Below are 27,697 nucleotides of genomic sequence, written 5' to 3' on the forward strand. Positions count from 1 at the left end.
AGAAAAAAAAGCAAAATGTTGTAGAAAAAAAATATTCACAGTACAGAATATATACAAAAATATAGTATATTAATGATATAATCCACATGTGCATAACAATAAAAGTTTGACAGTATTTCTGAGACATTCCATAAAATTCATAGAAAAGTCAAAAAAGATGTGGTGCTTTCTTTGAAGAAGAGAGAATTAAGGTCCAAAATGGCACAGAAAGCAAGGAGTCATTAGCTCAAGGGAAACTTTCGTGCAGGGGACTGCACTGCAGGAGAAGCATGGCTTTGAAGAGCCTCTGGTAAATTTCTGGTTAGGTGGAAGATGGTCCTCACCACCAACCAGCATTCTGTTAGAGCATATTTGCACCTTGAATTCTTGTCAGACCCCAGAAGTGATATCTGTAAGTACAAAAATTTGGCATGCAAAATATCTTTAAGGTGTAGGATCTAAGGATAAATATATACTATATCTCATTGGCTAATTGCTTTCTAAAAGTTTATTTCCTTAGGATTTGCAATGAATGACTAGTTAGTTGATAAGATCTGGCAATTCTGAAGATACCTGGCACTAATCTGGAAACACAAAAATGCCTGAAGAAAACATGAGAATAAAAATTCCCACATCCCTGCTTTCTTCACATGATTGCTCAGGAAGATCATGACCACCAGAGTGTTTATTTATCCTCTAACCCTCTAAAGTTGATTGCTCCTGCAAAACCTCCTGGTCCCAATGATTATTCCAGGAAGAATAGAAATGTGACCTTTGGCTCTTACAAAATGGCCTGTAGAATCACCTGAAGCTGGACAAGGACAAAAATCTACGAGAAGCAGCCAACTGAAAAAGCTGCACACTATAGGATTCCAACTATAGGAGACTCTGGGAAAGGCAAAACTATGGAGCCAGGAAAAGGATCAGTGGTTTCCAGGGGTTAAGGATGCGGCAGGGATGAACAGGCGAAGAAAAGGGCCCTGCACTTGTGGGGCAGTGAAACTACTCTGTATGATATTATAATGGTGGATACATGTCATTATACATTTTTAAAAACCATAGAACGTACAATACCAAGAGTGAACCCTTATGTAATCTATAGACTTTGGGTGATAATGATATGTCAGCATAGGTTCATCAATTATAACAAACATACCACTCTGGTGCAGGATTTTGATACTGGGGGAGGCTGTGCATATATATGTGGAGGCAGCAGGTATATGGGAAATCTCTGTACCTTCTCCTCAACTTTGCTGTGAACCTAAAACTGCTCTAAAAAATAAAGACGATTAAAAAAAAATCAGTGAACAGAACAAATGGTCCTCTCAACTCTCAGTAGACATTAATTCACTATGACCGTTTACCTGGCACCTTGGACAGGACCAGCTAGGTAACTGGCAAGACCCAAAAATGAAAATGTAGGGGCCCCATTCAAAAATTACTAAGATGTTCAAGACGGCAATAACAGAGTATTAAGCCAAGCATGGGCCCCTCTATAACACTGGGCCCTGTGTAACTGCATAGGTCACAAGCCAATGAAGTGGTTCTGGCCTTAGCACATGGTGCCACTCCACTGCGTAAAACACTTAGGAGGTGATGTCAGCATCATGGTGGAGTGAGTTGTTCCCTTAGTCTCTGTGCCCTAAGTTACAATCAAATGGACATTCATTAACCAACAGATGATTCCCTACAAAGCACAATAGGGCACCTGAGAGATCCATGCACCCAAACATCTGAAGGTGGTGGTACTGGATCCCTGGGAAGCAGTGAAAGGAGGTGAGTGGATCCCTTCCCCCTTCCCAGCACCAGTGATCTAGGCTGTGGGTCCTCACACAGCAGCTGCATATGACTGTAAGAGGACACGGGGGTCAGGCCGGCCTGCAGCACAAACACTTGAGCTTTCAGAGTTGCAGCCCAGCCCACAGGAACACTCTACACTGAGTGGTGCAGATCAGCCACCGTGTGGGCGCCCCCACCAAGCACAGCAGCCCAGGCAAACTGCCTGTGAGCATCGAGCAGGGCCACATGCACAAAAGAAAGCACCCCTCCCCTCCTGCCTAGCATGCCAGCTAAGCCAGTCCCTGGCCAAGGCAGTGGTTTTGCACCAGAGGGCCTGAGCATGCATGTGTGAGTTTCCAAGCAGCTGCAGCCAGTGGGCAAATGTAGACAAGCCCTATCAGCACAACTTCCAGGAGATGCCATGGGTTCAGAAAACATAGTTCCTGCCCACCCCCCAGAGGCAGCAGGTGGAATCTGTGACCTGATACTACTCCAAACGCCTCAGGAAAGGATGAGTTCATCAAACACCATGAAAAACTACAGTAACACTTCAGAGCAGAAGGAAAATGACAAGTCTCCAGAAACCAACACTGAAGTCACAGAAATTTACTATCTAATGTATTGCTGTATTCAGTTTGCCAATATTTTGTTAAGGATTTTTGCATCTGTGCTCATCAGCAATACTGGCCTGTAATTTTCCTTCTTTGTGTTGTCCTTGTCTGGCTTTGGTATCAGAGTGATGTTGGCCTTGTAGAATGTATTAGGAAGTGTTCTCCATCTTCAATTTTTTGTAATAGTTTGAGAAGGATAGGTATTAAATCTTCTTTGAAATTTTGGTAGAATTCTCCAGAGAAGCCGTCTAGTCCTGGATTTGTGTTTTCTGGGAGGTTTGATTACTGTTTCAATCTCTTTACTTGTTATTGGTCTATTCAGATTCTCTATTTCTTCTTACGTCAGTTTTGGGAGGTTGTATGAGTCTTCCTCAAGCAAAAAGAGAAGATTGGCAACAGATGTTAGCTCAGGGCCAATCTTCCTCACCAAAAAAAAAAGACTCTTGGTGGTGAACACGACGCAATCTATATAGAGACTGATAAATAATAATGTACACTTGAAATTACCCAATGTTATAAACCATTACGACCTCAATAAAATATTTTTTTAAAAAACCAAAACACTTAGGAGCCCCCTGTAAACAATGAGAAAGAAGTCTGAAATCCTTAACTAGTTTCACATGTCCTTTGGGATCATCCCACCACTCTTCAGCTTCACTTATCACAGCTCCACCCTACTTTCTATGTTCTAGTCACCTAGAGCTTCCTTTAGTTTCTTGAATTTTTCCATGCTCTCTTAGCCTCGGGGTCTTTGCATGGATTTCCATTACCTGGACTACAATTCCCTCAGTTTTTCATCACTCCAACTGCTACTGACTCTGTAGGTCTCACTTAAGCAGAGAAGTCATAGCTAAGTAGTTTATATTATATATTAAATAATATTTAAGACCATTTAAAAATACTATTTTAAACACTATTTAAGAAAGAAAAATATCTTTTTATGTAATAAAGAACCTTCTAATTTTTTGTATATGTAAATCTGTATTTTTACAAAGCAGTGTAACATAAAACGACAGACTAGTAGTTTTCAGTATAGCTTGTCATACTGCCAATTGTTGAAGAAGCACAAGTTTCTGAATACTTGCTTTTGTTTACAAAATATAAAACAAGGGCTGCAATGATGTTATCTCTGGATGAACAAAATTTCCAACTGATTTCTCCATTCTCTTAAAAATGAAGGATCAAAATAGGGCTTATTAGACTACTCCTCCAAAACATCGTTTACTCTTTTTCTGGTGAGGAAGATTGGCCCTGAGCTAACATCTGTTGCCAATCTTCCTCTTTCTTTTCCTTCTTTTTTTCTCCCCAAAGCCCCAGTACATAGTTGTACATCCTAGTTGCAAGTCATTCTAGTTCTTCTGTGTGCGATGCCACCACAGCATGGCTTGATGAGTGGTGTGTAGGTCCCTGTCCAGGATCTGAAACTGCGAACCCTGGGCTGCCAGAGCGGAGAGTACAAACTTAACCACTCGGCCACGGGGCCAGCCCCCAAAATATCATTTTTATTATATCGTAATTTTGGTCAAACTTGTCCAAAACTAGCACTCCAGCACTTAGAGAATAAGGTCTGGCCACCCCAGACTTGGAGCTTGGAGGGTGTTCAAATTTGGCCTCTTCTTGATTTTCCGGCCTCCTGACTTAACACTTGTCTTCAAGCCCAGGCAATCTAATTCTTGAGACACTGTTCAACGTTTCACACCACATCATTGTCTTTGATCACACTATTTTCCTGGCTTGTGAGTGTCTTGATATATTTTCTTTGCCCACCTGTTCCAAGCATTTTTTAAAGCTAATTACGTGGTACTTTCTATAAAACAACTCATACTATGAACCTATATTCTGATATGTAGCTAGAGCGATCAACTCATCCCAGTTTGACCACTGAAAGTCCTGCATCTCAGAACCACTCCCCTCCTCCCACAATTCCCCAAGATGTGGGCAAACAGGGATGGTTGGTCATCCTGTAAACTTTGATGTAAATTATGAGCTTATCTGTGTTTTCCACAGACTTAACACAGGGCTTTGAGCATAATGTTTATTCAGAGATATTTTTGATTAATTTCAATTGCATGCATTTGTGTCACTGTGTTTTTAAGCAGCCACTTTCACAAGTGATTTTCTGCAAATTCATCATAAGATCCAAGTACTGTTATTATTAGACAAAATGGTCTGTCAGTTCCTGGCAACCTAGACATAAAGACAAAAAGAGAAGTTCAAAGCCAAAATGTTAATAGCTTTTAAAAATATGGTAGAGTTAGGAAAGTCCTTGTCAACTGAGTCTACAGCTTATCTGTAACCACCAAGAAATACTTGAGTAGCAATGAAGTGTATGGCCAATTAATATAGCTGATTAACATCTGTTCCACCATCTTTATTCTTGGTGGTAATGATAGAGTACTGAATTTGCCATGTTTTCCTTGTCAGATATATTACATTAAAAATTACTTTGAATCCCCATGGGGGAAGCAAATATCATTCTGTAAGCTGTAAGGAATTATGGAGTTTATCACTGTTAATATAAAAAGCAAAGCCAAAATCAACATTTTTAATCAAAAACTGACATCAGGTCAGGGCTTGAACTTGGCTTTTGAGAAAAGCAAGCAATCAAGACTAAGCAATAATGTTCCAGGCAGAGGCAAGAGCGTGTGTAAAGACTTATAAGTGAGAGACCTCAAAGCATATTCAAGGAGCTGAAAGAGTTTATTTTGTTTGAGATAGAATTTGAGAAGAGGATAGTGATAGACTAGTGATGAAGAAGTAGAGAGGTGGATTCATATCCCAGTGGGTCTTACAAACAAGGTCATGGAGTTTGGACTTAATTCGAAGAGCAACGGAGAGACATCAAAGCATTTCAACAGGGAAGTGGATGTCAGATTTTCATTTTCTGACAAACTACTCAAATAACAAAAGGAGAGAGTGCATTGTAGATGGGTCCAATTGGAGGCAGAGTCCAGTCCTGAGGCCATCGTGGGCTGTGGTATGACTGAATATAGGGCAGATGGGATGGAGAGAGGGAGACTGGAACGATGTTTGAGAAACAGAAGATATGTCACTTGATAACTGATTAGACATAGGATGGGAACATGGGAGAGAGAGGCTGAAATTGACAATCAAGAGTCTGGCTTCAGCAGTCAGCAGACCTGGTGCCCTTCACAGGTATGGGAATTGTGGAAGACGGTTGGGTGGGCTTGCGTGAGACAATGAATTCAGTTGCTTTATACATTGACTCAAATTGACAAAAACTTATAGTGAACACTAGTTTACAGTGCCATGTTTATAATCCAAATAGATATTTCCACTTAAGAAACACAGCCCAGGGCTGGCCCGGTGGTGTAGTGGTTAAGTTCTCATACTCTGCTTTGGCCGCGCAGCTGGGGGTTCGCAGGTTCAGATCCTGTGCACAGACCTACACACCGCTCATCAAGCCATACTGTTACAGCATCCCACATACAAAATAGAGGAGGAGTGGTACAGATGTTAGCTCAGGGACAAACTTCCTCAAGCAAAAAGAGGAAGATTGGCAACAGATGTTAGCTCAGGGCGAATCTGGAAGGAAGGAGGGAAGGGAGGAAGAAAGAAACAGCCCAACAATCAAATACAGTTTCAAAACAAATGTTTCCACTTGTGCAAAATAAAGAATGCAGGAAGTAAATGGAATAGAGGTGTCAATTTGTAGAAGTCTAGGCTTTCAGTGATAAAATGCCCTGTTGTTCTAGGGCAGCTTTTTTTTCTGTAAACTTTCTCATAGGTGGATGGCTCTGCAGCGATAGCCAAGAGTATCACACCACTCTCAAAAGCCATTTGACCAGAACATAGGCCAGTGTACTGCCCACGCATAATTCCCAAGAATATAAGGGAAGTCAAAGGAAAATGGTATCCAGAAGGAAAGTTGTAATTTTGACTACATAAGAATCCCAGAGCATATCTGGATGGTAACACACCAGCTCAATGAGATTGCCAAAGAACCAGATGCTCTCAATGTTTAACATGGGGGGGAAAACAGTCTTGCATTCTATTTCAAGATTTTAGGCCCAGAAACAAACAATAAAAACCTCAGTATTGCAGCAATATAACAAAATCATGTACAACATTTAAACTTGTAGAGCAGATATTGTTGATGCCCCACCACTGACCTTCACCTCTGCCTGCTGAAGGCAATCTACTGGGAACGGCATGAATCTCTGCCTCAGGGCTTTTTTCTGGCTGAAGGAGCAAGACTTCCTCACACAGGGCAAGCTGGAAATACCAGAAAGTTAAAGCCCCTGGAAGCAGCCTTTACAAACGACAGATGGGATGTTGGTGGGCAAATACATCAATCTCCTGGGCTCACAGTTGGGATAACTATGAGGGGTATTCTACACTGTCTCCCAAAGTCTTATGGCAGGATTCAGCCCAGTTATGGGTAGTGAGGAAGCATTTGAGTGCATATAGTTTATTTTGGAGGTGTTCCCAAGAAACTAGTAGAGGAGTGTAAAGTGAGTTATGGAAGGGAAGGTATCCAGTAGTTGTAGATTACCATGTAGGCAGCTGGGGTTTGGTCCTGCAGGGGACCTCTGGGAGACAGTGTAGAACACACTGCAGTGTTATCCCAACAAAGCTAAGGAAGTTGGTGTATTCATGTGCCAATGCCCATTGGTCATGGGCTAAGGGTTAATCTTGGCAGATGTGGACTGTCTGGCCTTCCAGTCTGCACCATGCAGAGGTCACGCAGAGGCCAGGCACACTGCAGTGTCCAGAGAGGCAGAGAGCACATGCTGGTAGATGGAAGTCAATGGGTCAGGAATGAAGAATGCTACGGAGCACTGACGGCATCTGCTACAGAGAGCACAAACCCTGGGGAAGGATGCCACCAAGTAGTTCCCAGTCACTGATTGAGGTAAGTCCTGAAGGATAAGTAGGAGCTAGTAGGGTGTGAGGGAGAGCTGTGAGAGAGAAACAAGAGCAGTAGGTGGGAGAGTCAGTCTGAAGGATGAAGGAGGTCCATTAGGCGGGAGGCTGTTGGACCTGTCCAAAAAAAGAACTGGTGTAGGCTTGATGCCAGGGAGAGAAAGTAGAGCTGGAGAGAAATGGAATCAAGAGGACGTGATGAATAATGCGAGGGTAAAGAGTCTTAAAAAGAAAGTGATTCTTAGATGTCTGCCTTGAGAGACCAGATGGCTGCACCATTCATTATGCCAGTGACACAGAGGGACAGACCATTTATGCCCCAGAGTGAGTATTATGATTTAACTTTTTTTTTTTAAAAGATTGTATTTTTCCTTTTTCTCCCGAAAGCCCCCTGGTACATAGTTGTGTATTTTTAGTTGTGAGTCCCTCTAGTGTGGCATGTGGGATGCCGCCTCAGCATGGCCTGACGAGGGGTGCCATGTGCGCGCCTAGGATCTGAACCCGTGAAACCCTGGGCCACCGAAGCGGAGCACATGAACTTAACCACTCAGCCACGGGGCCGGCCCCAGATTTAATTTTTTTTAACATGTTGATTTCGAGGCCTATGGGGTATCCAAGAAGAGATATGCTGTGGACGTTACTGATCAGGAACTCACAAGCAATCTGTGCTGGAGGTAGAAATTTGATATCAGAATATATGAAATAAAATTAATTTCACAAAGATTTTTTTATATATATACTATGTGCCAGGCACTGTGTTAATCCCTAAAGATACGCAGTGGTGAATATGAAGGAAGAAGTCCCTTCACTCTTGAAGCTTTCAGTACAGTACAGTTTCTGCCCACCGCAGATGTTGGCAGAATCCACAGTGGCTGATAAGATGTCCAGGGAGAGTCTGAGCACTGAGAACAGAAGAACTCTGAGCAATTCCAACATCTGGGTGACAACCAGCAGAAAGAGAGCATTTGAAAGAAACTGAGAACAAATGGCCCGTGGAGTAGAAAAAATACAAGGATGATAAAGACTGAAAAGAACCTACAATAACCGTGTGGTTTTGCTGGTCATAGTGATGCTGTGTGTGTTGAGGTGGAGGTGGGGTGCTGAGCAAAAATGTAAATGTAATGAGTTCAAGAGTTGATTAAAAATCAAAAAAGAACTATAGATATTTATATCATAAATGTGGATATCATAAATATTTCCTACCACTAGATATTCTGCTATAACAATAAAACCTAATTAATACTTTAAAAAATCTAATCTTGGATCCTTCATAATATTTCTAACTTGTTCCTTAGATTATTACATATCTCAATAGGAAAAGCAATACCTCACATTGGTAAGGTGCTTAAAGTTGATCAAACAAAATATATGTCTGGATATTGCCAGGATTCTTGGTTGCAAGCAACAGAAATCTGACTCTAACTTAAAAAGAAAAGGAATATATTGCAATATATTGGAAGAATATCAGTGTTTTCTGGGGAGTCAAGCTGGCAAATGCACAGGAGTGAAGAGAGGCTAGGTAACAAAAGTGTCTATCCTGTATACCTGACACTGCCACAGTGCCCATAGCACTTACTCAAGGGAAAGTCAGGCAGAAGAACCAATTGGCTGAGTCTAGGTCACATGCCCTTGCTCTGCCCACCTGAGAGTGGGAGAAGGAATATCTTTCCCTTTAGCCTCCTGCAGAGGAAGGTGGGAATCTGCTTTGCATCACAACTCACATAATGGGTATTGCTCAAATCTAGGAAAGGGGTGCTGATGTGGCACAGCCCACTGTCCACAGTCTTCAGGTTTGCTTATCTGTCAGCTCCATGCTCAGTCTCTACACTTATCATCTCCTTTGGGCTTTACTAGACTTCCATGTGGTGAGTTATCATTGTCCCCATTTAACATTGGAGGAGACTGAGAATCCGAGAAGTTATATGCAAGCACTGGTATCAGGATTCAGATCTGAGTCTTCTAACTTTGAGTTGCAAAAATTCTCACTGGGTAGAGTTAGCTCAACTTGCCTGAGTATTTATGGACTCATACTTAGCCCCAAAAATCAGGATGTGTGTCAGAACAAAGAGCAATGGGTATTAAAAATTCCCAAAGATTGAGAACCACTGAACTGGCCCACTTGACTTTATGATTATTCCCAACTCACAGAGATTGTCATTATGCACATCCATCATAGACTTGACTGGGGCTGTGTGCTCGAGAAATGATCAAGAATATGATCTTGGTTCTGAAATATGGAGGGGAGTTCCTGCCGTGGAATGTGACACCAAAGTCATCCAGCCCATTCCACCAGTAGTGGCTCTCAAGCGGCATTTATACCCTGAGAAGAAATTGTGGAATTCCTAAATCAGTTCTCAAGTAATTTAATCCACTGAAAGTATAATTTTTATACTGGGAAATAGCAAATGCTGCTCAGATGAAGAGGATCTATAGATGTTAACATTCCAGTCCTGCTTTTTAAATTGACCGAGATTCAATATGAAAGTCTTTTTGGTTCCCACACAAAACAACATAGGAAACAATGCTCTGGAATATGTCCTACCCTCAACCAAATGCTGCTTTGGTTTACAAATACATGGGCATGTGTAAGCGATGTTTATAGACCTTGTTTGTGCATATGTGTGTGTGTTGGAGAGATGCTTTAAATACATCAGACTTGAAACATCAAAGGGCCAGTGGTTTCTGCGACTCTAATACTAGGTATTGTTTGATTTATTAACAGGACACTATTTTTTTTGCCTTATTCACATAGTAGAGAAAGAGGGGTTACATATCTGAATATAGTTTGCCAATAAAAAATAACGTAATTTATACTTAAAGACGAAAAGAGGATTGTGGGTAGAGGACTTAGGTTTATGCATAAAGAACAAAATCTACTTAAAGGTGTACTTTTCTTGTCTGTATAGGTACTGTCTTATTCTGTTCAGGCTGCTATAACAAATATACCATAAACTGGGTGGCTTATAAACAACTAAAATGTATTTATCACAGTTCTGGAGACTGGGAAGGCCAAGATCAAGGCACTAGCAGATTCGGCGCCTGGTAAAGGTTCACTTCCTGGTTCAGAGACTGCCATCCTTTTGCTGTAACCAGGGATCTCTCTGAGGTCTCTTTTATAAAGGCACTAATCTCATTCATCTGCTCTAATGACTTAATCATCCCTCAAAGGCCCCACCTCCTAATATGACCACCTTGAGGGTTAGGGTTTCAACACATGAATTTGGGGGTGACATAAACATTTAGTCCATTGCACATATCCTATATCATATTCCTCTGATTTAACAAGATGAAAGAGTATAACAAATCAAAATGGAAATGAGAAATATTCACAAGTTTTTATGGATGAAGCCATTAAAAATACTAACCAAAATCGCAGCTGTGTGTCCAGCCTCACCCAATCCCCATAACAATCTTTCAAGATGAGCTCCTCTCCTAGAATGTAGCACTGAGGTTGTCTAGCCCATCCCATTGGTAGTGGCTCTCAAGTGGCCTTTAAACCCTGAGCAGAAGTTGTGAAATTTTTAAATCATTTCTCAAGCAATTTAATTCATTGATAGAAAAAAAGCTTTATCCTGGGAAATAGCAAATGTAATTCAGATTAAGAGGAATCTATGCTAATGAACATTTGATGTGAATATTGTCCTCTTTTCACTAAGACTCACAGGTTGATGACACTTGCTTAACATTACAATGTCCATTTTCTTTGTTTTATAATATCTTCCCATTCTCCAATTTGAGATTAAAATCAAGGAAAACAACGTTTTTCCTAGAATGCTTTTCCAACTTCTTACTTTGCATCAGCCACTCTGGCTGACAACCAAAGTTATTTCATGTTAAAAGAACTCTAACCAACTGGGATTAGTGTAATCATTTCCCAGACTTCACAGGGTGACAACAGGAATGACAAGTCTGGGGGCAGTCAGCAACCACTCTTGACACTTGACACCCCTCGCACCCCACTGCACACAAAGGGACAGTGGAGGAAGCTGGTATCATTTAAGGACACTCAAATCCAGGGGTGCTGTCCAGCCCCTGGGTGAGGTTGACAGGCCTATAGAGTTCTAGGGGTGAGCAGGGACCCTGAAGTGGCTCTTACATCAACAGCTGCCATGGACATGAACCTCAAGCTCCAGAAACCTCTGCACTATCAACCCTTTGAGACTAGCCCTAACACTCCAATTCAAAGTCTAAGATAGGATCTTGGTCCTTCAAATGAATGACTCCTTTCTATAACCCCTGCCCAGGCACATAGCTTAGCCAGGCTACTTCCCCACCAATAACATTCAATCCCTGGTGACCCATTCCGGTCAGGCTTCAGATTGTGAATCCCCAAGCATTTATCTCTAGCTTCTCCACCTTTCACTCATGCCAATATCTCTTTGTGTCATTTTATGGCTAACGGCTGCCTCCAAGACTAGACTGCAAGCTCCATGATAACAGGGATCTTGACTGCTTTTCTTACCATTGTATTCCACAGTGCCTCACACATAGTAGGGGCTTATTATATGTTCACTGAATGAATCACAAGACCCGAAATGTTCCTTATCTTCCCTGACTTGCTCAGGTGTCACTTCCCGCATGAAGCCTTCTCAGACTATGCCAAACAAAATGACGTTCTTCTTTATCCCTTTTTTATGCCACATGCACCAGCACCAAAGTACATGAAAGAACAACAGGAAGGAACAGAGTTTTTTGGGCTCAGAGAATAAACCAAGGAAAGGAAAACATAAAGTTCAGAAGAGGGAAAAGATGAAACAAGAGAAAGATGGTAACCTTGATTAAGGTGAATTAAGCTGAAGAATGTGAAACAAGAGCCAAAAAACAATGATATGTATTAGTATTTGTATTTATGTATATGTATTTACAGCTGCAATAACATTACATAACAAACAACTCCAAAACTCTGTAGCTCACAAAAATAAGCATTATTTTCTTGCTCACACATCTTAGGTGGCTCTGTTTCAGGTTGCAGTCAGCTGAGTTTGGCTCCAGGCTGCAGGTTGGGTCCAGATCTGTTCTATGAAGCCCAGAATGAAAGGGTAATGGCTACCAGGAGCATGTTCTAACCACTGCAATATCAGGATACCAGAAGCCAAGCCTAAACCATGCAAGCATATGTAAGACCTTTACTTGCATCACATCCGCTAACCTTCCATTGGCTAACACAAGTCATGTGGCCAAGCCCAACACCAATGGGGTGTGCAAATATACACTGCTCACTCTAGCACACTGCAAGATCACACTGCATGAAGGGAGTGAAGAATTAAGAACACAAGCTATCACACTATACAAAGAGCCCATCACTACGACCCAAAAGAACAAAACACTCAAGCACTCAAAACACATTTTGATGAGGAATAGTTTGTAGAGAAGGTAGAAGTGAATGACTTACTCACAGAGTTCACCAATAGCAGGAAACTTCTGCTTAAATCACAAAGCAGCTCCAAGTTTCGTGTGTGAGTTAGGAAGATGAGTTCTACAGACATCTAGAAACTCCCAGTGTTCATGTGAAATCTACACACTCCACACAAAATACAGCTGTTATGTATTGTGTAACTGAGCTCAAATGTAGCCTATTTGAAGCATCCACAAAGTTCTCCATTCTCACCAAATAGCAGCGTTTGTTGTAGTCTTAGGATCAGGTTCTCTAGAAAAAGACTCTGAGCAAGGGAGTCATATGCAAAAGGTTTATTAGAGAATCCTCCAGGGAGATAAACCTATGAGGAAGTGGGGAGGGAAAGATCAGGCAAAGGAAGGAGTTGATCTGCAATGCAGTTGCAGTGGAGGCCTCAGCTAACCAGACAAAGAGCTCTGGAGCTGGGGTGACCCTTCAGAGGGAAGGAGGCCAAGACTTTGTATCCCCAAATCAGCCAGAAGGCTATGGATTGCCCTCTCAGAGGGACTGTAACCATGGGAGAACCAGTCCCATGGGGCTGGGGACAATTCCAGTGAGGGGCACAGCTGTGAGCATTCAGCAGGTGTCACTCCCAGCAGCTTGGCTTGAGTGGGTTATCCCTGAAAAGGGACCTGGACAGAACACCAAAGTATCCACTACAGTTGGTATCCACCAATCTGCTTAGGAACCTATGCTAAGTAACTGGGGGAGGAGAGAAGAGTCGGTGGTTGTGCATGAGGGACAGGAGAAGGGGGGAGGAGAATCAGGGAATATTCTCTATTTGGTCCCTAGAATTGGGTTTGGGTTCTGTAGTTAAAGGCCTAAGATTTCCATGAGAGACTCCACACCCAAGCTTCAGGTCAAAATGACAAAAGTGAACCCAGAGCTGGGGAGCCGTCCATTCTTCCCCACTTCTGCATGGAAGCCAGCAGGATACTTGCAGAGTACAGGGTCTGGCCTTTGTAATGATCTGGGTAATGGGTAGAAAGGTAAACTGAAAAAAAGTCTGGAGAAGATAGCAGGATCTATATGATAGTCGAGAGTAACCCCATCCCAGAGAGAAAAGAATAGATCCAGAAAGGAAGGAGGGGGCAGTGCTGTGAAAGAGACAAGATCCTGAGCAGGTTGAGTAAGGAAGGCTGAGGAAAAGGAAGAGAGGGGAGGGAAGAGAGGAGAGTGAGGAGGAGAGACAGAAATTATGCAAAGATGGTTACCATGCGGTGATGAGTAGGATTTAGGGATTTAGATCATTGAAGATTTTCTGTCTGTCATGGACTTTAATTTCACTTTAATTCTTTAAATTGCAACAAATTCTTTAAAGTGTAACTTAATTCTTTGCAACAAAGATTTAAGTTGCTTTTCTACCTTTGGAGGTTGTTGGATTTGTGTTGATTTGAATGTGATACCCAGTTGACGTCCTTGTGATGGTTCTCAAAGAGCTGTCTTGCATTTCTTGAAGCTCCCTGCTGTGTTAGCGACTTCTGAGAACCCCGAGAAAGGGCTGCAGCCTCCACTTATTCATAGTGTGTGCATACTTTATGATCTCTTTGAGGGCAAGGGTCATCCATGCAGATCCAAGGTGCTTAGCAGTCTTTGCAGAGCACAGGATCAATGAATGAAACCCAAGAGAATGAAGGGGTGGATCCTGATGGAGTGGATCAGCTAAAGTGAAAAGGAAATCAATGGCCTGGATCTCCCTTAGGCCTAATCCAGGAAACATTAGGGGAAAGTGCAATGGGAGCATCTCATTAGTGTGAAAGACACCATTTCTCAAATTGCTTTTAGATCTCTTGAGGCTCAGTTTTACTTTTTAAAATCTTAAAAATTCCGTCTGGACCCAGTAGTAAGTTTAGTCATTCTTTAATTTAGGTGCCACTTTTCACTTTCAAAGGAAACCTGTCTATCAGTAGTAATTTAATAGCTTAAATATGTTAGGAAGACACTTAGTAAAACATAAATGTTGCTCAAAATGTAGTGATTAAAATGCCACATTGCAAAATCACCTCATTCAATGCTTAATCCTTTCCAACCTGTTTCTTATTTCCTTTGTTGTTCTTATTTCCCATAACAGGATGATCAAATACTTCTCCCTCAGTAAGTCTTAATTTGATTAAGTGGGATTTTGTTCTTACAGTTGCTAATTCATGAACTATATTCGTAATTCCTATATGTTTTGTATATTACATTTAAAACACTGGAAGCATCTTCATTATGGTCTTTAAACGCTTAGCTGTCACTTAACAGACAGCTAGGATTACAATCTGTATAAATATGTTCCTGGCAGACTATGCTTTTTTGCCTCTGTGCATTCTTCCAACGTGCAATTCGCAGCTCTTCCTGCATTCAATGCTGCCTTATAAAGAACCTTACTTCTCTTACAGTTTCCACCATCTCAAGTGATAATATCCACAGAAGTCTAAAGAGATGGTGGACAGTGACTATGCACAATTTACGCAGCTCATTCCTGGGCAGCATTTTCTGTCCAGAGTTCCCTAAGAAAGCCAGATCTGGAAATAAGTGGATATAAAAGGAGGATTGCTGGTAGTGCTTACAGCACAATGGTTGGTTCCATACTCTTTGTTTAATTAAAAGCAAGCTAAGAATATATTCCCACATTATTTAGTGTTTAGAGAGAGGTCAGGTGATGTTTGAGTTGCCCAGAGGAAAAATTCACAAAGCTAACAAAATTAAAATTATAGGCAAAGTAACTGACAATTTGAGGTTATGTTCAGGATTTAAAAATCTCCATCTTCCTTTGTAAATACATATTTTAAAAATAGCTATGAAGGAATGTAATCGAGTTCTTATTGCTGGCTGCTTGGTTACCGTTAAATTAGGCCACGTATAAAAGTATAGCTTGTCACAGTGACCTTATAGTCACTTTAAATTTATGTTTAATTGTAGCCAAAAAGCTGGGCCAACAAATAACTTATAATCTTCTGGGTTCTTTCAACAAAGTTTTGAGTGAACCAGTGCAAAAGCTTAACAGGACAACTGACACTACAGGCTACAATGAAAAATAAGGGAAAATAATCACATTTTAATTCTTCTTCGGGTATTTGCTTCAAAAACACTAATTTAAGAGTTAATTTCACACAGCACTCTGTGTGAAATTATATCTTGTGGATAAAACAGACTATTATTTAAAGACGTTTGTCCTCCTTACTAGAAAAAAATAGATAAGCCTGGTTTTCATTAATCTCTCATTTACTACCATTTCATAAGTAAATTTCAATTTTATGAAGTGATATTTCACAGATACAACTCTAGAGAAAGTAATGGCTTATCATGCAAAAGTGGCAGGATTGTGTCAGCGTAGTGACTGAAATGACACTCTTCCTACAACTACAAGTAAATTTAAGTAACAGAACAATATACCAATGAGAAAATGATGGTTATGGTACATTAGTGTTCAAAATATGAAGAGACGTTAATTTTTTCTTCTCTGTAAATTTAATTATGGAATGTATTAAATATGAGAACATGACTATGGTACATTGCACATTGATGGGCTAGTAAACTTTGGCCACCAAAACCGCCACCACCATCATCAACGTTATCATCATCATCACTACCAAGGAGAAGCATGGGGTGCTAGGAGAAGGGACCCAAGCTTTGGAGGTGGACTAGTCCGGCTGTGAGACATCATGATTTCCTGTCCTTTCAGTTGTGTGGTCTTCGCCCACCTAGGGCACGGTTACACATCTATGTAGCATCATGAATGGCAGTTTCGATCACAGTTAAGAAAGAAACTCCTGACCTGTAATAGTAGTCAACCAATAGCTGGAAGACAGAACGCCCTGTGACCAGATAGACCTGGGCTGCAAACCCGACTCCACTGTTTATAGCCAGTGGGCCTGAGGAAAGTTCCCCAACTTCTTTCTAACCTTAGTTTTTGCATTTACAAACTTGTTATCTTAATTTGAGTTCCACCAAAAGGACACCCTGAAGAAGGACGGGGATGCAGGTAGTTTCTATGGGAGGTGATCTGAAGAAGCCCAAGGGAGGGAGTAGGGAGAGGGAGGTGGAGAAGGCAGAAATGCCAACAAAAGGTGCATCAGTGAGTGGTTCCTACTATGGACAGGTGGGGTTCAATCCTGTTGGAGATGCTCTGAGAAACCACAAGGAACACACTTCAGCATCACCCACTACAAACGGGGAAGCTGAAGCATTTTTCTACTTACTTCCATCCACCACTGGTTGAAGGCTGCCCTGTGGACTGTCAATCCCTCTTGGCACTTCCAGGTTACCTCTACATGCCAAAAGGCAAGCTCCTGGGATGCTAGAGGAAGCCCTCAGGCAGATTTTAAGAAGGAGGAGAAGAAAATGTGGGAGAAGTGACAAAGGTACTAGCGGCAGGTCCTTGCAGTGGGGACCTACAGGCATGCCAAAAACTATAGCTCCAGCTAATATCAGGTGGGTAGAGAGGATATGGGGAAGGGCACAACAGCACCCACTACCCTCAGGATAACATTAGTTATCTTTCCAGGACATTGTGAGAATCAGAGACAGGAACAAGAAGTGCTTGGTCCATAACAGGGACTCAGCAAATGGGAGCAATGTTGGCAAAGATGCCCTACAAGAGAAGGATGAGTAGTACCAAACTGAAGAACCTGCCAGTAACCTGGTCTGGCCAATCCAGTGCTCCTCCTCGCCTCCAGGTGAGCGCCTCCAGGTGTGTGCAGGTGAGCTGTTCTGTATAGGCTGCTCGCACTGTTGACAAATTGGTGGTGTGATTTCAGAGGTTTTTGTTGAGTTTGCAGAGCAATAAGACAGACTCAGCCTGTGTCACTAAGTTACCACGTTCAAGTGCACATGATGCCTTCCATGGGCCTGAGGTGCTTTTGCCTTCATGGGCCCCTTTCTCCATAAAAAAATATATATAAAATATATTTTATGACCACATTGGTACAAAGATGTATACATTAATATTATACATTAAAACATTTTATTGGACCTAAAAGTGCATTTTTTTCTTCTGTTTCAAAGAAATTAAAACATTTTGTGGGCCCCTGAAGTACTGTGGGTCCCAGGCACTATGCCTGCTGTGCCTAATGGATCAGCTGACTGATGCATATTATTTCATTTAATTCTTACGATGAACATGCAAAGATGATTTCTTATCCCCCTTTTTCAGATGAGGAACAGAGGTTAAGAAAGGCTAAATGGGGCCTGTGGCCAAGTGGTTAAGTTCTCATGCTCCACTTTGGTGGCCAAGGGTTTCACCAGTTCAGATCCTGGGCACAGACATGGCACCATTCATCAAGCCATGCTGAGGCAGCATCCCACATAGCAGAGCCAGAAGGACCCACAGCTAGAATATACAACTATGTACTAGGGGGCTTTGGTGGGGGGAGAGGGGGGAGGAGGAGGAGGAGGAAGAGGGGGAGGGGGAGGAGGAGGAGGAGGAGGAGAAGAAGAAGAAGAAGAAAAGACTGGCAACAGTTGTTAGCTCAGGTGCCAATCCAAAAAAAAAAGAAAGGTTAAATGGCCCACCCAAATTCACGCAGCCAATGGCAGAACCCAGGATACTTATACACATTCTGAATTCCTCCAGCAGTCATACGGAACAAAGGCCCATCCTAATTATTCTTGGTGCATTTGCCAAAATCTGAACCATTGCAAATGCATGTGAATATATGCACACAGAAACATACACACATACACCCTCATAGAAATATCCCTTTAATTTTTTAACAGCTTTATTGAGGTATAATTCACTCATTTAAAGTATATAATTCAGTGTTTTTTAGTATATTCAGAGGTGTGCCACCATCACCACATTCAACTTCAGAACATTTCATCAACCCAGAAAAAAACCCCATACCCATTAGCAGTCACATCCCATTCCCCCCAGCCACCTCTCCCCAGTCCCTGGCAACCACTAATCTTTATGGATTTGCCTATTCTGGACATTTCATAGAAATGCAGTCGTATCATACAACATGCAGTCTTTTGTGACTGGCTTCCTTCAGTTAGCATAATGTTTTCAAGGTGCATCCATGTTGTAGCATCTATCAGTACTTCATTGGCTTTTATTGCCATATAATATTCCATTTCATGGATGTATCACATTTTATTTACCCATTCATCAGTCCCATTACGTATATTTGGGTTGCTTCCATTATTCAGCTATTATGAATAATGCTATGAACATTTGTGTACAAGTTTTTTGTGCTTTAATTCTAGAAATGTATTATTTTACATCAGATGGTTTTCATATAATCCATCACAGCCTAAGGAAGATCCCTAGAGCTAGGGCCCTAAAATACTACTTTTCCACCAAATAAAGGGCATAATGAATAAGAACCCATAATAGAAGACCTTTATAAGGGAACAAAATTACACCTTTAAGAGAAACAGCAAAAAGCCAGGGTATAATATACGTGCTGAAATGGAATGTAAATACATTTATGAACATGACAATGGGAAAAAGTTATCCAGCAATCTTTGCTACTCATAGTGCACGATGAGGAAGAAATTGGATTATTCTCCTTAGGATGAAAGATCTAGTTGCTAAAGCTTATCTTTCCAAAAGGAATCATTTAGGACCTAGTGAGGACCGAATCATTTACATGTACTTACCTAACACTCATCCAGAAACTAAGGAAAAATCTTCCAAACAGAAGTGAACAATGACTCCGCAATTCAAACCAACAAGTTTTAAATCCCCTCTTTACAACATCTCCTTTTACTCCTTGCCCCCCAATTTCCACCTAAGACTCACCCCATACCAGTGAGTGCTTGGGGGCACTATTTAAATAACATGCAACAACTGAGCACCTGTATGTGCCAAACATGGTGTTAACCCCTGAGGACAGAAAAATACGAAAAACAGACAAGACCCATACTCTCAAGGAACTTACTCCCTTTTCAGAACAAAGAAAGCTTATTAATCAGTATATAAATAAGTAATCTCAAAAAAACATTTCACATATAAAGATAGACACTCTTTGTTTGTATGTAATAAAAATTCACCTCAAACTAGCTTAATCCTCCAAATACAATCATTGAAAAGATCCTGTAGTCTCTCAATCTCACAGAACTAGAAGGGCCACATGTACAGCTCAGGAGGAAGTAAAAATCATCATAATTCCATGTGACTGTTCATTTGCACATGGCTGGTCATAACTGCTTGCCCAAACCCAAGCTTTATAGGAACAACCACCTCTCCCTTGTTCAACAGTGTACAACCAACTTCTAGCTTCTGGCACATTGTAGACACCCAAGCTGACTAAGGTCTCCTAATCCCAATTCTAAATTCCAGAAGAGAAAACCAGATTGGCCATCTTGGGTCACATGTCCACTTCTGATGCAGTCAGCTGTCACTGCACATACTACAAATATTTGTTGGGACCCATCCCTTGAGATGGGAGGAAAGAAGAGTTCTCACAGAGGAGAGTTCTACCATAACTCAGTATCCACAGAGACGCAATTTCAGTGCTGTTCTTTCAGTAAGTAGTATTATCATCCAGCTAATCCTTCTGCATTTTTTTTTTGAGGAAGACTAGCCCTGAGCTAACATCTGCTGCCAATCCTCCTCTTTTTGCTGAGGAAGACTGGCCCCAAGCTAACATCTGTGCCCATCTTCCTCTACTTTCACTGTGGGACGCCTACCACAGCATGGCTTGCCAAGCGGTGCCATGTCCGCACCAGGGATCCGAACTGGCAAACCCCGGGCCGCCAAAGCGGAACGTGTGCATTTAATCGCTGCGCCACCGGGCCGGCCCCCAATTCTGCATTCTTTTTTTCCCCAGTTTGTTGAGATGTAACTGACATACAAAACTGTATAAGTTTAAGGTGCATAATGTGTCGATTTGATACACTTATATACTGCAAAATGATTATCATTAGCTAACACCTCCATCATATCACATAATTACCATTTCTTTTTTGTGATGATAACATTTAAGATCTACTCACTTACCAACTTTCAAGTATATAATACAGTATTATTAACTATAATCACAATACTGTACATTAGATCCCCAGAACTTATTCATCTTATAACTGGAAATTTGTACTCTTTGTCCAACATCTCCCCATTTCCCCTCCCCCAGTCTCTGGTAACCACCATTCGACTCTCTGTTTCTAATCTTTCTGGTTTAAGAATTAAGAATGAGGGGCTGGCCCCGTGGCCAAGTGGTTAAGTTTGCGTGCTCCGCTGCAGGCGGCCCAGTGTTTCATTGGTTCGAGTCCTGGGTGCGGACATGGCACTGCTCATCAAACCATGCTGAGGCAGCGTCCCACATGCCACGACTAGAGGGACCCACAACGAAGAGTATAACGAAGAGTATACAACTGTGTACCGGGGGGCTTTGGGAAGAAAAAGGAAAAAAATAAAATCTTAAAAAAAAAAAAAAGAACTAAGAATGAAGTCTGCATCTTGAAATTAAACTCAACTCAAGTTGTTATTCCTTGGTTATGTACCAACCAACTAAGCCTACCTGCCATACACTTAAAATAAGGAAATAACATTGTTTAATCATTAAAGTTTCTATTATTCAAAATACCCGTAATTTCCTGAAATTGAATGGTTTATCCCAGGTGGGAAAATCAGTGATCACTGCCAGTGGCACACACCTTCAGGAGCCAACAATTCATTGTTATTTTCTCTGGGACCTACCATCTGCTTGCCTACCCATCCCACTCCCACTCCAAGGATTGGTCTCCAGCAGCCATGTTTGTTTGGTTACAGCTGACAAACTGGATCATTCACCCGACCCTAAGCAAGGCCAATCATATTCTAGCATCTGGGAATTGGGACTGCAAGGCTGAAGGGGTGTTATCAGGTTCTGTGGGGAACAGGGCCCGTTTGATAAAACCTCTGAGAGTAGGATGCCTTTTGGCCACCGTGGGAACCAAGAATCTGAGAAGGATGGTAAACAGGGAACGATGAATAAAGCAGACGCACAGCGATGAGAGAATCCAGAAGAATACATGTATAATTCTAATTTTAGGTTCCAGTCTTTTCATGAGATTTGGCTATAACCCTGCTCTTGGGATCCACAGATATGCCCCACAAACTTTTTCTGAAATGTCCTTTAGCTAGTTCAGACATCTTAGGCTACTAGCAACCAAAATCCTAAATAACACACAAAGTTATTGGAAGCACTGACAGAGCTCCTTGCAGTAGATGATAAAGGACAAATTTAAAGGTTATTCACATTTCTTAATTGGCATTTCATTATCTATAATTAAACAATAAGGCTTTTGAGTGTCAGTCTCATCATACTTCTGGCACTAGAATTTGTGGCCAAGTTGCCATTCTTTGGAAAAGAGGAAGGAAAATCACACTTTTGTGACAGGCCTATGGTTGGTGGTGTTTGACAGCCCTGGACTAAATCCTGCTCGCCATGCACCTCCATCCCTCACTCCCAGGTTTCTGAGAGAGCTCCATGCACGAAGAAAAACAGCAAAAGAGAAAACAAGGTTCTAACTTATTTTTAGCTGAGCCTGTTTCTAATGACCCCAGATGAAGCTAGGAGTCCTGGACAAGAAACAGGAAGGCTTTTGGTCTCCAGGCCATCATGGCGCCTCACCCAGGGCTCCTGTACCATGGGCACACATGGTCTACTTGAGGGAAGGCAACTTTGGGGGCAGCACTCACTTCCCTATTTGTGAAATTCAGCCAGCAGATCCTTCTCCATGGCCCACATAGCCAACTCCACCCCAACCCCTAGCTCAAGGGCCCGCTGGGCGGACACACCACATGCAAGCAGGATCACAGCCCCTGCACTTCTCAGAATCTCCAATTCCAGTCTCTTCCCTCAAGGGTTAAGAAAGGGGTTGTTTTCAGGGCAGCCCCTGAAACACAAAATTATTGTTAAAGGCTTTATGAGTCAAGAGAACCAAGGACAAGAACACCATTCATGAGTGCCGGGTTTGGTGCACACATTCTCAATGCGGCGATATCGCCACCAAGGATGAAAATTGATTCTTGGAGAGGAAAAGAAAACTTACTCTTCTTTATGTATAAAGTACAGATATACATACATTACATAAATAGATAAACAGCATATCTGTGCTATTGAAATTTCACAGAGGAGGAGGTGGCAATTAGGGGAAAAATGTCTAAAAAAGGCTCCTTAGAACAAAAGGTTGAGAGACACTGGAGCCTGTAGTGGATTCTGTGGTGCCACTTCCAGGCTCCCTCACTCCTGGTGAACCCATTCCCAGCTTTGTGCACACTGGCTGCTAAGAACTCCCAGTTGACTCCTTCAGCCAAAAATTGCCCTTTGCAGAAGGGCACCCACCTTTCTCAGGGAGGCTATGCTCCCACTTTCTCCTTTTCTATTTTTTTCCTCCCTGCTATGCTCCCTTCTCTGATTGTTGAGTAGTCCATGAACTTTTTCATTTCGCACCCTCTCAGACCTTCTCCTAAGGCACTGTATGTTTGGCAAACTGAACCTTCGCTTTACATTCCCCTGACTATTTTCCAAGCACCATTTCCGTCTGAATACTCTTCATTAGTGTCTATGCCTTTTCTCTTACTATTCTTGTAAGCACGCTGAGGGACAGAACCTTGCCTCCTTCTCTTTTCTATTCCCAGGATCTAGCACTGTTCCTGGCAGGAACAGGTGTTCAATAACTGTTAGATCAATCAAAGTAATTTACAGAACATCTTTGCAAGTTCTTTGGGCAGGTTGCAATCTACAAGAGCTGAGAGGGACACAAAGCAACTCCTAGTTATTTCAAAGTTGGTCCATCCACTAAAAAGACCCAGTTCTACTTATTTTTGCACTGCCACAAGTACCAACAGCCAAGAGAACAAAATACCTAAAATATGCTGCCCAAGCTATAATCCAGTTGTCATGAACAGAACATTTTTTAAATAAGTCAAATATTATGAGAAAATATCTCAGTACTGAAATAGCTGTACTTAAATTCAAGTGCTAAACATAAATAAAATATAAACAATGCTGACTTTCTCTTGCAGAGTATATATAGTTTACAGAGTTGTTTTATCTACACTGTCTCTCTTGAGGCTCAGGCAGCCTAGATAATATTTTACCCATTTTAAAAAGGATGAAAGTATTTTAACATGTCCAACTGGCTCCCTCAAGGTTGCAGAGTAATGTGTAGAGAATGGAATTCAAACCCAATCCTTCTATGCTTAGTCCAGCGGTTCTCAATCAGGGATAATTTTTCCCCCTATGGGACATTTGGCAATATCTCGAGACATTTTTTGGTTGTCACAACTAGGGGAGAGGTGCTTGGCATCTAATGGGAGAGACCAGGAATGTTGCTAAACATCCTACTATGTAGAGGACAGCCCTCCATAAGAAAGAATTACCTGGCCAAGCATGTCAACAGTGCTGAGGTTGAGAAACCCTGGTCCATTCCAATGTGTTAGCCATCATATCACATTCCTTTGAGTAGACAAACTGGCTCTTAAATGGGTAGGGAACTATAAAAACTTTGGCCACAGAGCTGTGCTTTCCAATACAAGAGTCATGAGCCACATGCAGGTATTGAGCACGTGAAATGTACCTAGTCCATACAGAGATACCTCTGCATTTTGAAGACAGTGTGAAATAAAGCACATAAATTATCTCAATATTTTTATATTGATTGCATGTTGACATGATAATATTTAGACATGTTAATATATTTAAATAAGTACACATAATTGAAATTAATTTCACTTGTCCCTTTTTACTTCTTTAAATGTGGCTATGAGAAAATTTAAAATTCCATTTGTGGCTTGCATTATATTTCTTTGGACATTGGTGCTATAGAGATTATTGCTATAAAAAATATATAGTTGAAACAGTCTGTGTCATACCTGTTATGCAGAGTAGCATAAGAACAGACTATTTCAAAATAGTCTTCCAATTTGTGATAGGTAAAAGGTCCCCCTAAAGATGTTACTTTGAATATGAATATGTTACTTTACATGGCAAAACGGACTTTGCAGATGTGATTATGTTAAGGACCATGAGATGGGGAGAGGATTCGGGACTATCTGGATGAGCTCAGTGTAATCAGAAGGGCCCTTATAAGGGAAAGAGGGAGAAGGAAGGTCAGAGAAGGAGATGTGATGACAGAGGCAGTGTCCGAGAGAAACTGGAAGATGCTATGCTGCTGACTTTGAAAATGGAGAAAGGGGCCACAAGCCAAGGATGCAGGCAGTTTCTAGAAGTTGGAATAAACAATGGAATGAGTTCTCTCCTAGAGCTTCCAGAAGGAACATAGCACTGCTGACACCTTACATTTAGCCCATTGACATCCATTTCAGACATCTGACCTCCAAAACTGTAAGATAATAAATTTCTGCACTTTTGACTTAATTACGAAATTTTCAAATATTAAAATTTTTACTACTAATAATAAATCAATTTGGAAATTAAAAAAAAAAATCCTGCTCTCTTGAGCCACTAAGTTTTTGGTAATTTGTCCAGCAGCTATAGGAAACTCATACAGCATTACGGACACACACAGATGGATTATGTTGCACATCAGCTTTCCTTCAAAATGGAAGATTTTGGAGCCAGCCTGGTGGCCCAGTGGTTAAGTTCACATGTTCCGCTTCTCAGCGGCTTGGGGTTCGCCTGTTCAGATCCCGGGTGTGGACATGGCACCGCTTGGCAAAAGCCATGCTGTGGTAGGCATCCCACATAGACAGCAGAGGAACATGGGCATGGATGTTAACTCAGGGCCAGTCTTCCTCAGCAAAAAAGAGGTGGATTGGCAGTAGTTAGCTCAGGGCTAATCTTCCACAAAAAAAAAAAAGGAAGATTCTACCAAAATATACGACTCCATTTTAGTAGCAGAAATCTATATGACTATAATTAAGCACACTCACTGATAGCTGATATATTCTGGAGGTCTATACCATCTCCACATTTATAATACAATGCATCCTCTAAAACTACTTTATCCAATGAATTATTGTAAGTCGTACTGGGGCCATGCATGGTTAATTGATTTGCACAACATATGTGGTGCCACAAATAGAAATCACTAAAGAGTACTAGAAGAGGACGCTAAGAAATAAAAAATTGTCCTATATAATATACTTTCTTTATATGCAATACCATGTCCCACAGATAAATAAATGGATGCTCATTACCCAACCTGTGCTATTGAGACTCCAACATAAAAGCAAATGCTGTGAGTGAATTACAATTACATATCCAAGGAAGAAGATATATTATCTAAACCCCTAAGTGGAAGTACAAGCATAGTTACTATAAGTCCCTCTACTTTTCTATAATATTTAAACTCATGTGATTACCAGGTAAAGGAAGGTTTTCAAAACGTAGACCATCCCTGTTCACATCACTCTGTGTTTGAGGGCATAGCTAGAGAGCTAATCCTTTGGATAATATCACTTTTCAAGGAAGGTGGGCTTTAGTAAAATTTTTTTTTAAATAGGAGGGATTAATAATACACTAATCTCCTTAGTAACTGAAGCTAATTTATGAGAACTATAAACTTTAATCTATTTCCAACTTTAAAAGCAAGGAACATAAGTCAACCAGAAAAGTATTTATGGCTAGCTACCAAAATTAAAATTGATTCTCTTTTGGGCAGAAGTAGCAAGAGCTCTGGATTAGGGAGAAGACATCAGATCTAGTCCCTGTTCCGGAACCAGGATACTATGCAGCTTTAAGCAAGTTCCTTGGGCTCTCAAATGTTGGTTTACTCCTTTATAATACTAAAACGTTGGAACAGTTGTGTATCTCTAAGGCTCTTTACAGCTCAAAAAAAATCTATGCTTAAACATTGATGCAGGATTGTTTTATTAATTTCATTTTTGTCAACGTCTAAAAGCATGATTTATAAAGACATTTAAATCTTAGGTTGTGCCCCTGACCAGGCAAGTCGGGTGACTCAATGAAAAAGAGCAGCATGATTTGTCCTATAGTTTGCTCAGTGTTTAGAGATTTGATGTCTTCACTTGGCTTGTAGTGAAAATGTTGACATGGATCACTGCCCTCTAATAAAAATAAATTTCATTATGTTTGGCCAGAAATCTGTGTGCGACGAAGAGTAAGGTCCAAACAACAGATCAGCATATCAGCTTCGGCAGCTTTGCCCCCTCCCTCCCTCCTAGCAGTCCCCTCCCCCCTTTCCTATCCCTGTCCAACATCATTAATCAAAACCAAGGCTCAACTATAAATAGGTGCTGGAATTGACTTCACTAACTTTAACATGGAAGGAAAGGGCTGGGGTGGGTTCCAACTTGGCTATATTTCACATCATTCCTGAAGATTTTCCAGCAAGGTCTAAACCTCCTGCTGCCCTCTTCTCCCTCACAGTCTTCACTGTCCTTCTGCGTTATAACTACAGACAGCACCTTCTTTTACTCTACTTCTTACTTTGTAGGACAATCTCCTCATTGTCATAATTTGTGACATGCAATGCCTGTGCTCTATCCCAAAGAGACAACACATAACGTTATAGAGAGATGTCTGCATAAGCCATTCAAAAATGTCTAGAGGTTTTAGTCGGTCTAATAAACACTTCAAATACAGAATTTGGCTAAAAACAAAGCAGGTTTATGGAGGCTTTTGTTGTAAATACAAAAAGAAAGATGAAACAAAACCATAATCACGTTGGGGCAGGAAGGTAATAAGAAAGCATCTAAAGGAATTGAACTATGAAGAGAAAAAAACCAAAAAGAAACATTTTTGGGGGGCCAGCCCAGCGGCATAGTGGTTAAGTACATGTGCTCTGCTTCGGCGGCCCAAGGTTTGCAGGTTTGGATCCCAGGCGTGGATCTACACACCATTTGTCAAGCCATGCTGTGGCAAGGTCCCACACACAAAGTAGAGGAAGACTGGTACAGATGTTAGCTAAGGGACATTCTTCAAGTAAAAAGAGGAAGATTGGTAACAGATGTTAGCTCAGGGCCGATCTTCCTCACCAAAACAAAACAAAACATTTTTTGTAAAACTTTCTTCTATGACTTCTGGGTAAGAAAGAGTTTTAAGTCCAGGCTGTAGAGTGTCCCCTCTGCTCCAAATACATAGTTGTGATATGTGAAATGTAAAAAGAGAACACCAAAAGACAACAGCAAAATACAAACTAAGATACA

The 27,697-nt window shown here is 41.3% G+C and overlaps 1 protein-coding gene across 2 annotated transcripts in view; it reads right to left on the bottom strand.

Moving 5' to 3' along the window:
- ARHGAP6 (Rho GTPase activating protein 6) overlaps nt 1–27,697 on the bottom strand; it is a 462,138-nt gene that overhangs the window by 397,192 nt on the left and 37,249 nt on the right. The gene's annotated exons all lie outside the window — the stretch shown is intronic.

Source organism: Equus caballus, chromosome X (assembly GCF_041296265.1).
Source record: "Equus caballus isolate H_3958 breed thoroughbred chromosome X, TB-T2T, whole genome shotgun sequence".
Classification (NCBI taxonomy): Eukaryota; Metazoa; Chordata; class Mammalia; order Perissodactyla; family Equidae; genus Equus; species Equus caballus.